The sequence below is a fragment of the Pipistrellus kuhlii genome, unplaced genomic scaffold (genome assembly GCF_014108245.1).
Source record: "Pipistrellus kuhlii isolate mPipKuh1 unplaced genomic scaffold, mPipKuh1.p scaffold_m20_p_7, whole genome shotgun sequence".
Taxonomy (NCBI): Eukaryota; Metazoa; Chordata; class Mammalia; order Chiroptera; family Vespertilionidae; genus Pipistrellus; species Pipistrellus kuhlii.
This window is the reverse complement of record NW_023425573.1, coordinates 77,098,135-77,107,519: the sequence shown is the minus strand read 5'-3', so window position 1 is coordinate 77,107,519 and position 9,385 is coordinate 77,098,135.

The window sequence follows — 9,385 nt, the reverse complement described above, 5'->3', positions numbered from 1 at the left end:
CCATTTTTAGGCTGGCCACACACCCAGGTGACCCAGGTTCCAAGCCCCTCCTTTTTTCATTTTTCTTTTCAGCACCTCCTTGAGCAGAGGCCAGGGCTGGCTGGAAGCAGATATCTGGGATTTATTTATCTTTTATAATTGAAACTTTGTAGTCTTGAGCAGAGGCAAGAGCAGGCGAGGCCAGGTGGGAAGCTTGATTTCCTCCATCACCGGGAGTAACCTAAGCCTCCAGCTCATTACAGCTCGGTGGCTGCCACCATCTTTATTGGGTTAATTTGCATACGTGCTCATGATTGGCTGGCAGGAAAAGGGGAGATTCAGTCAATTTGCATCTTTTTTTCTTTTATTAGTGTAAATACACACACTGTCCTTATTTCCCCTCATGAATAAAATACAACATTAACTTTACACTGGGAAAAAAACAATGCAAATATTGATTTGACATGTGAGAAATGTGTAAATTAATATCCTCTTTAATCTCTTGGTATCTCTGGGTGAATGACAATACAAATTGAGTGATTTCCAAATTGTCGTACTGCTGTTCTGTGCTGTGTGCACTGGCAGGGTGAGAGGTGTTTCTTGGACTGCTGGAAGGCGCCAGGCACAGAGAAGGGGCTGTGAAGCTGTGCTGTGGCTAGTGAGCACAACTCAGGCAAGGAAAATGCACAAACAGATGTACAGAACTGAGAAGCAGGATGATTACATTGCAATAATTTAAAAAGTAAAGCAAACAGCATAAACATTAGAGTATTTTGCCTTTAAAATTAGAGTGAAAATATTGAAGAGCCTCAACCCTACCTTAGATTGAAGTGTTTTAATATAAAAAGTTTAGGTATGGTACTTGGTTAGGTTTATTATAAATTTTTGGTAAGTAAGCTTTATTATTTAAGTAAAATTAATAATTTATGATACTGTTAATGGATATATCTGCTAACCCTATAAGCAAGTCATACCTTAGGCAAGAAGAGATATGTCCACATTGAATCTTTCTACACAGAAGAAATTTTTAAAAGCTCCTGAAGTACTAATCAGTTAATACTTATTGCTACAAATTCTAAGTGTAAAATGGTAATTCGTTTTCCAATTGAATATCAATTTTTTTGAAATAAGAAGAGAGAATTTGAGAAAAAAATTTAAAATGCATAAATGATTTGACAATTTATACTGAACAAAAAATATAGAATATGATTGATTTAGAATAAAAATAATGATCTCATTTACAATGAAGAGGTAAGTTTGCTATCAGAAAAATATAGTTCACAGTACTTGAGAGCGAATTTGAAAAATACACATTTATATATTTTCGGTGCAGAAAATTGATTGATAAACTCCTTAAGAAGCAAAATTCAGCCCAGTCAGTCAGACTCAGTGTTTGAGCTTCAAGCTATCAACCATTCCAGGTCAGGACATATGCCTGAGCTGTAGGCTTGATGTCCAGTAGGGGGTGTGCAGGAGGCAGCCTATCAATGATTCTCTTTCATCACTAATGTTCTTATCTCCCTCTCCCTTCCTCTCTGAAATCAATAAAAAATATTTTTAAAAAGATAATATTTTGACAAAGGAGTCAAGAGCTTACAACGGAATGAAGACAGTTTATTCAATAAATGATGTAGGGAAAATTGGACAGATACATGCCAAGAAGAAGAAAGAGGAGGAGAAGGAGGAGGAGGAGGAGGAGGAGGAGGAAGAGGATGAGGAGGAGGAGGAAGAGGAAGAGGAGGAGGAGGAAAAGGAGGAGGAGGAGGAGGAGGAGAAGAAAGAAACTAGAGCACCAACTTACAACATACACAAGAATAAACTCTTAATGGATAAAATACTTAAATGTAAGTTGTGAAAACATAAAAATCCTATAACAAATCATAGGCAACAGAACCACTTACTATATACCAGTAATTGTGATGATTATATTTTATCATTTGATCATCCCAATAATCCCATAAAGAATGTATCACTCATTCTGAAAAAACTAAAATCTAAATTAGTAAAAATCTTAGCCAAGGCCAGGCACAGAGTATATGAGGGAGATTCAGATTCAAACTCTAGTTCTTTATCTGATGGCTTCTAACTGTTACAAAAGTCCATGATAATACAGTGGACTAATACAGATTTTGCTTAATAAGTGGTGAAAACTGGTTATAAACCAGGTATGTGAGGTGATTATAATTTCTATAAAATACATACAAAAAGACATACTGAAAGAAAATAACTGTAAACATTTAATATGATGGTTCTAGGAAATAGGATTATGGGTGATTTTTTTAATTTAATTTCTAACATTTTATTTTCTCAGCATTAAAAAACTGATTTCTGCCTGGCCTGGTTTGGCTCAGTGGAAAGAGTGTCAGCCTGCGGACTGAAAGGTCCTGGGTTCGATTCCAAAGGTCAATGGCATGTACCTTGGTTGCGGGCACATCCCCAGTTGGGGGTGTGAAAGAGGCAGCTGGTCAATGTTTCTCTCTCATCAACGTTTCTAACGCTCTGTCCCTCTCAATTCCTCGCTGTGTAAAATCAATAAAATATATATTTTTTTAAAACTGATTTCTTTAATGGGAAAACATTTGAATAGGTTTCTGCCCAAACCTAAAATTTCCCAATATTTGCTATACTTTATATGCTGAACCACTCAGGCAGGCTAAGGGACACATTTTCCACTCTATCTTTCTAAGATTTTGAACCATTCTCCTGTATACTTACCCAATAATTTCTTTATTATTTTTTTATTGTCGAGCATCACTGTAGAGGCCCAGGCTTGGCCCCCGTGAAAGAAACTCGTTTCAGAGCGCCCTTGGATAGCCAAGGGTCCTCTGCCTCTTCAGAGTGAAGATTAATTCACTTTAAGAGCTCTAGCTCAGAATAGGAATCTTTTTCCACTCACAGCATCCCAAAACCCTGAATTCCTTCTCCTCTTTTTCTATTATGACTGAAGCCTTTCAAGGTCATGAGATTAAATATGACTGGAGAAGAGTTGATATTGTCACAGAATGAAAAATGTATTATGTTTTTTGTTATAGGTGGGAAAATAAAGAATTGTCCTTTATTGCTGTGTGTATGTTTGTTTGTATCTTTTCCCCCTTTGCAACATCCCAGAAAGTAATGAAAGTAGATAAAATGGATTTTTATTTGAGAATAGGAAGGAAGGAAGGAAGGAAGGAAGGAAGAAAGGAAGGAAGGAAGGAAGGGAGGGAGGGAGGAAGGGAGGAAGGGAGGAAGGGAGGAAGGGAGGAAGGAAGGATTTATGTTTCATTTGCCTTCAGAATCTAAAAGATTTTATAAATATAAAAAATGTATATGTAGCCAAAACTGGTTTGGCTCAGTGGATAGAGTGTCAGCCTGTGGACTGAAGGGACCCAGGTTCGATGCCAGTCAAGGGCATGTGCCTTGGTTGTGGGCACATTCCCAGCAGGGGGTGTGCAAGAGGCAGCTGATCAATGATTCTCTCTCATCGATGTTTCTAACTCTCTATCCCTCTCTCTTCCTCTCTATGAAAAATCAATAAAATATATTTTTAAAAAATTCTTAATAAAAATGTATGTGTATAACATATATCTATATGTGTCTATATGTGTATGCATCCTATATAATAAAAGTCTAATATGCTAAGTGTTCAGTTGTCCATTCAACCAATCAAAGCATAATATGCTAATGACAAGCTAAGACCGCTCAACCAATTGCTATGATGCTCCAACTGGTAGGTTAGCTTGCTGCTGAGGTCTGGCCAATTGGGACTGAAGGAGATGAGATGAACACTCTCTGGAGCCCTCCCACAGTTCCTCCCTAGCTGGCTAACCTCCCACATCCTTTACCAACCCTGATCATGCACCTGTGGGGTCCCTAGGCCTGGCCTGCATCCTCTTGCAATCAGGAACCCCTCGAGGGATGTCAGAGAGCTGGTTTCAGCTTGATTCATGCACTGGGCCTCAAGTATATATACTAGTAAAAAAGCACACATATTAGTACACATTATGATAATACATATATATGTGCACATGCATACATGTAGACAGACACATGCACACAATAAGTGTTCTAAACACATAAATATTTCTTTTTAAGCAATGTGCAGCTGAATTTGTAAGGCTCAGTGGGAAGATGCTGAATGACAGGTGTCCCTAAATCTGGCTGCCAATCTAACCTTGGATGTAATTTTCTTGCTGGAGGAGATTGTACAGTACTACTGTAGTGAATGTGAGCACCAAGGTCAGTGATGTAGGCAGGGGGGATAGCCTGGACCTATAACTGTGGTCCCAACCCCATAAGGATGAAATTGACCTAGATTACACTTTCAAAAATGTAAAGGACCATTTAGGCCCATATAAGGGGTGTCTTAGCAGTCACAAGTAGAAGGAAGATGAGTGCAGTCACCCTCAATGTTATTTCAGCCTAAAACTACAGAGATCTTCCCACAAACTTGTGCTTCTATTTAATAGTCTTAGGCATGGAAATGCCTTTGGTTTGATATAGTGCAGTGGGTTTCAAACCCTGATTCAAGGAAACTTAGAAACTCTGTAAAAACGTCAAGAGCTGGTTATTCAGGAAGTCCAGGAAAATGGCAACCCTTTATAAAGTCCCTATATCTGCTCATATACATATATTTTTAAAATCTACTGTCTCTGCTATAAACACATTCTCCCCACCCAAATATACAGTTTTATTGATCTTAACACATTTTTCCTAATTGCAAAAATAAGGATGCATATTGTATTATTTTAAGACATTCAGAAGTGTATACTAGTAAAAGAAAAAAAAATAGTGGGGGTTTTCTTAATAATTTCATCAACAAAGAAGCCAATATCAATATAGTTAGTCTGGCACATGTCCACTTATACAGACACACGCACACATAATTTACTATGTTCTCTGACTTTTTCTAAGTAAGAAATGGAGTCACATTATGTGGGTTAACATCCGCCTGTTTTTCTAGGATGTTTTATCACCTTTCAGATGTCATTCACAGTATCACTTTCTAAGAATTTCTTCTGCATCCAAACATTATTTTCTGCTACAGAACATATTCCTTCTTCTCCAAGTGCCATTTACATTAATGGGTATCATGACTTTATGTTCATCTTTTCAGCTTCAGAGTCACTCTCCCCTTGAAAGAGTCCAAGGGGGTCCTCACTCCCCAGTTCAATCTACAACAACTGACTCAGTCCCAGCATATTACATATGCTCAATGAGTGGTGATTAAATGAATGTAGAGAGGTGGAAAGAAGAGGATGGAGAGAAGAAGAAAGGGGCAGAGAGAGGCCTGGGAGAAAACAAAGTGGGTGGGGAGGACATTGGTTTCACCAATGTTTTTTCCAACAAATCATAAAATTGCTATTACTTGATTATTTACTGCTTCTAAAATTGTTTGTCTTTTGCACCCACTGGGCACACAATATGCTAATATATGTAGGGGATAAACACTAACATTTGTAGTGGTTCTCAAAATCTTTAATTATGAAATGTGCAAATCCGTGTTTAGCTCACTTTGAAAAGTAAAGATGTGATACTGTTGCAGGAGGAACAGATGGGCCAGATCTCCCAGACACCACAGGGAATGAGGCTCTTGGGGTGTTGTTAAAATAAGAATTTTCAGAATTCCCCACAGGAGGACGAGAGGTGGAAAAAGATCTTATTTGCGTGAAGTTACATTCTTCATCTTGGAATGTCCCATGCTCCAAAACCAGACCAGAAAGAGGGGCAGCTAGGAGTTCAGCAAAGCCAAAAGCAGGACCAGTGTCCAGAGTTTCTGTTCCATGTTGCAGTCAGGTGTACTCTGGAACTCTAGCAACCTAGCTAATGGAAGTCCAGTTGTCCATTGTGGGTGTCCCACATGGCCTTAACCCCTTGGACACAGGTGAGTGTAGACCCCTGCAATAGAAGTCCCAAGAGGGCTGTGCGTGTGTGTGTGTGTGTGTGTGTGTGTGTGTGTATGAAAGAGATGCAGTAAGAGAGAAGGGGAGGGAGCACAAAAACCAAGAGTGTGGCTCCTTTGTTTGTCATTTTAAATATTCAGGTTTGGGGCCTATTCTGGCCACTGACTCACTTCCACATGTGATTGAGGATCAAGCACCTTCCCATGTCACTCAGACCTTACTGGGCATGCATCTTCTTGGTTTTCCCTTTCTTGTTACATAATAAGTAGGTTATTATTATACAATGGCATTGGTACAATCTTGCCATTTGCTATAACATGGATGGACCTAGAAGGTATTATGCTAAGTGAAATAAGTCAGACAGAGAAAGACAAATATGTATAATTTAATTTATATATGTTATCTTAAAAAAATAAGAAAACAAAACAGAAATAAACATAATTTGAGAGTAAACTGATCATCATCAAATGGCTAGAGGGTGGGAAGATGGGCAAAAAAGCTAAAAGATATTAAGAGGTACAAATTTCCAGCTATACAAATAGTCACTGGATTATAAAGCACATCATAGGGAATAACATCAATAACATTGTAAAAGCTATATATGGTGTCATATAGGTACTAAACTTATTGGGTTTACTGCTTTATAAGATATATAAAGGTTTAATCAGTATGTTGTACACCTGAAACAAATATGATATTGTATGGCAAATATAACTGAAAATAAATCTTAAACAAACAAACAAAAACAAAAATGGTCATAGATCAAATTTATTCTATGCCATAGGGAAAGTGGATGAAAGATTGGGTGAAAAAATGGTGAAGGGGAATATCCTATATAATAAAAGCCTGGGTGGTGTCACACTGTCCTGCGATGCCCTCACATGACTTTGTCACAAGATGGCCACCACAATATGGCCACCACAAGATGGCTGCATGCACTACAGAGGCAGGGCCCGGTGGCCACTTTGTGTGATGAAGCCTGAGAGTCCCATGCCTCTGTATGGTGCAGAGGAGGCCGATTCCAGTGTCTCTGCCACCTCGCATGGATAAGGCAGGTCCCAGCAGAGGAGGCAGGTTGCAACAGGGAGGGTAGTTGGGGTGATCAGGCTGGCAGGAGAGGGTAGTTGTGGGTTGTAGTTAGGCATCAATCAGGCCAGCAGGGGAGTGGTTAGGGGGCAATCAGGCTGGCAGGTAGAAGAGGTTAGGGACAATCAGGTAGGCAGACTGGTGAGTACTTAGGAGCCAGCGATCGGGCCTAAACTGGCAGTCAGACATCCCCCTAAGGGTCCCAGATTGGAGAGGGTTCAGGCAAGTTCAGGCCAAATTTCATACACTGGGCCTCTAGTAGTCAATAATGGTGTGATAATTTTGCACAGTGATGAATGGTTACTAGACTTAGTGTGGTGATCACATGATGTTGTACATCTGAAACTAATGTGTATTATATGTCAACTGTAATAAAAAAATAAAAACAAAGGAGCTCATTACTGGGTTTCTTTTTTAAAAATATTTTTTTATTAATTTCAGAGAGGAAGGAAAAAGGAGAGAGAGATAGAAACATCAATGATGAGAGAGAACCACTGATTGGTTGCTGCCTGCGTGCCCCAGGCTGGGGATTGAGCCAGCAACTTGTGCATGAGCCCCTGACCTGAATCAAACCTGGGATCCTTTAGTCCACAGGTCGATGTTCTATCCACTGAGTCAAACTGGTTAGGGCTCCACTGTGTTTCTTATTTAAACAAAGCATTTGAGTATCTCATTTTATGTAAATTAAAATGACATTATTGAATATGTAAAACAAAAAAAGAAAAGCTGAGAAAGAAAGCATTACCCCCACTTTGTATGCATTACACTAAGTCCCATTAAATACTCCATTGATTTTATAATCCTTGCCATTAGCAGTTAAGTATTTATATTATTCTGCTCTGTGATATTTGGAAAATTTGTTAGGACATTATTTCCTGCAGTTTTGTTCTGCCCCAAGATTTATTGATCCTCAAGCAAGTCCAGGTTTCAGTGATTATATTTCTTATTTTTGACATTTTATTTGAGAATTTTTTTTAAGTCAGGTACCTGTTCCCTGTAGATTGGCTTTTCCAAGAGTAGAACCTTATACACAGAGTTATTCCATTGAACCAGCTGATGTTATGGTAAAGTGGGTATGGCCTAGGCTTTAAATGCAGACAACCAGGTCTTGAATGCTAAATTCAACTCTTACAAGAGGTGAAATCTGGGGTGGGGGTGGGGGGGGGAATGTGTTCCTATTGCTATCCTCAGTATGTCTATTGCAATTCCTATCTTATAGTATTTATTTGAAAATCAAATGAGAAATATCTACTATCTATTATTTACCAGACATTTTTCTAAGTGACAAATGTTTATGGGCTCACTTAATCTTGGCCAAAACCCAGTCAGGTTGAAACTGTTGCATTGTTGGGGCAACCACATTGCTTTATTGTGTCAAACAAATAGTATGGTTTTTGTTTTTTTGTTTGTTTGTTTTTACAAATTGAAGGTTTGTGGCAACCCTACATTGAGCTGGTGATAGTGTTGTTTAGAAGTAAAACATTCTATAAAATTAAGGTGTTGTGTGTGTTTTTTAATTTATTGTGGTGACATTGGTTAAAATTATGTAGGTTTCAGGTGTATAATTCTATAATACATCATCTGTATATTGTATTGTGTGCTCACCAACCCAAGTCAAGTCTCCTCCCATCACCATTTATCTCCTCTATATCCTCCTACCTCACCCCCCCTTTCCCTATTGTCATCAACTTATTGTTCTTTGTCTGTGCCTTCGCTTGCTGCTGTTATTTTTAGCTTGACACAGCCCCTCCTCTCTGACAGTTGTCAGGCTATCTATATGTGAATCTGTTTCTATTTTGTTTGTTAGTTTATTTTATTCATTAGATTTCACATATAAGTGAAATCATGTGGTACTTGTCTTTCTCTAAATGGTTTATTTCAATTAACATAATGCTCTCCAAGTCCATTCATACTGTTACAAAAAGTAAGATTTCCATCTGTTTTATGTAAATTTTATGTAAATGCTATTGCACACTTAGTACCCTACAGTATCATGTAAACAGAACTTGTACAGTATATGGAAAACCAGAAATATTTGAGTGACTCGCTTTATTGCAGTGGTCTAGATCCAAACCTGCAATGTCTCCCAGGTATGTGGTGATGGGATTCACAAACGCGTTACAAACAATGCAGTCCTTCTCCAGGGCACCATGATCCCTAAGTGACCTGAATCCTCGCTTGGTGCTTCAGACACCAGGCTCTCTAAATCCAGCAGTTCTGAGTCATCATAAATTGTGGAGTGAAGTTGCAACATGAACACTGCTCTAATCATGGGAAACTGAGAAATGTCAGTGTTTCTGTTTGCCTGCTTGTTTGTCTTTCCAAAGAAGATAAAGTAAACAAACTAGAGTACTACCTGAATATCTGGGCAGAAAACAATCATCCCAAATTTTATCGCCTTTCCAAAAGCCCTACAAGAAAGGGAGAAACTAGGTACA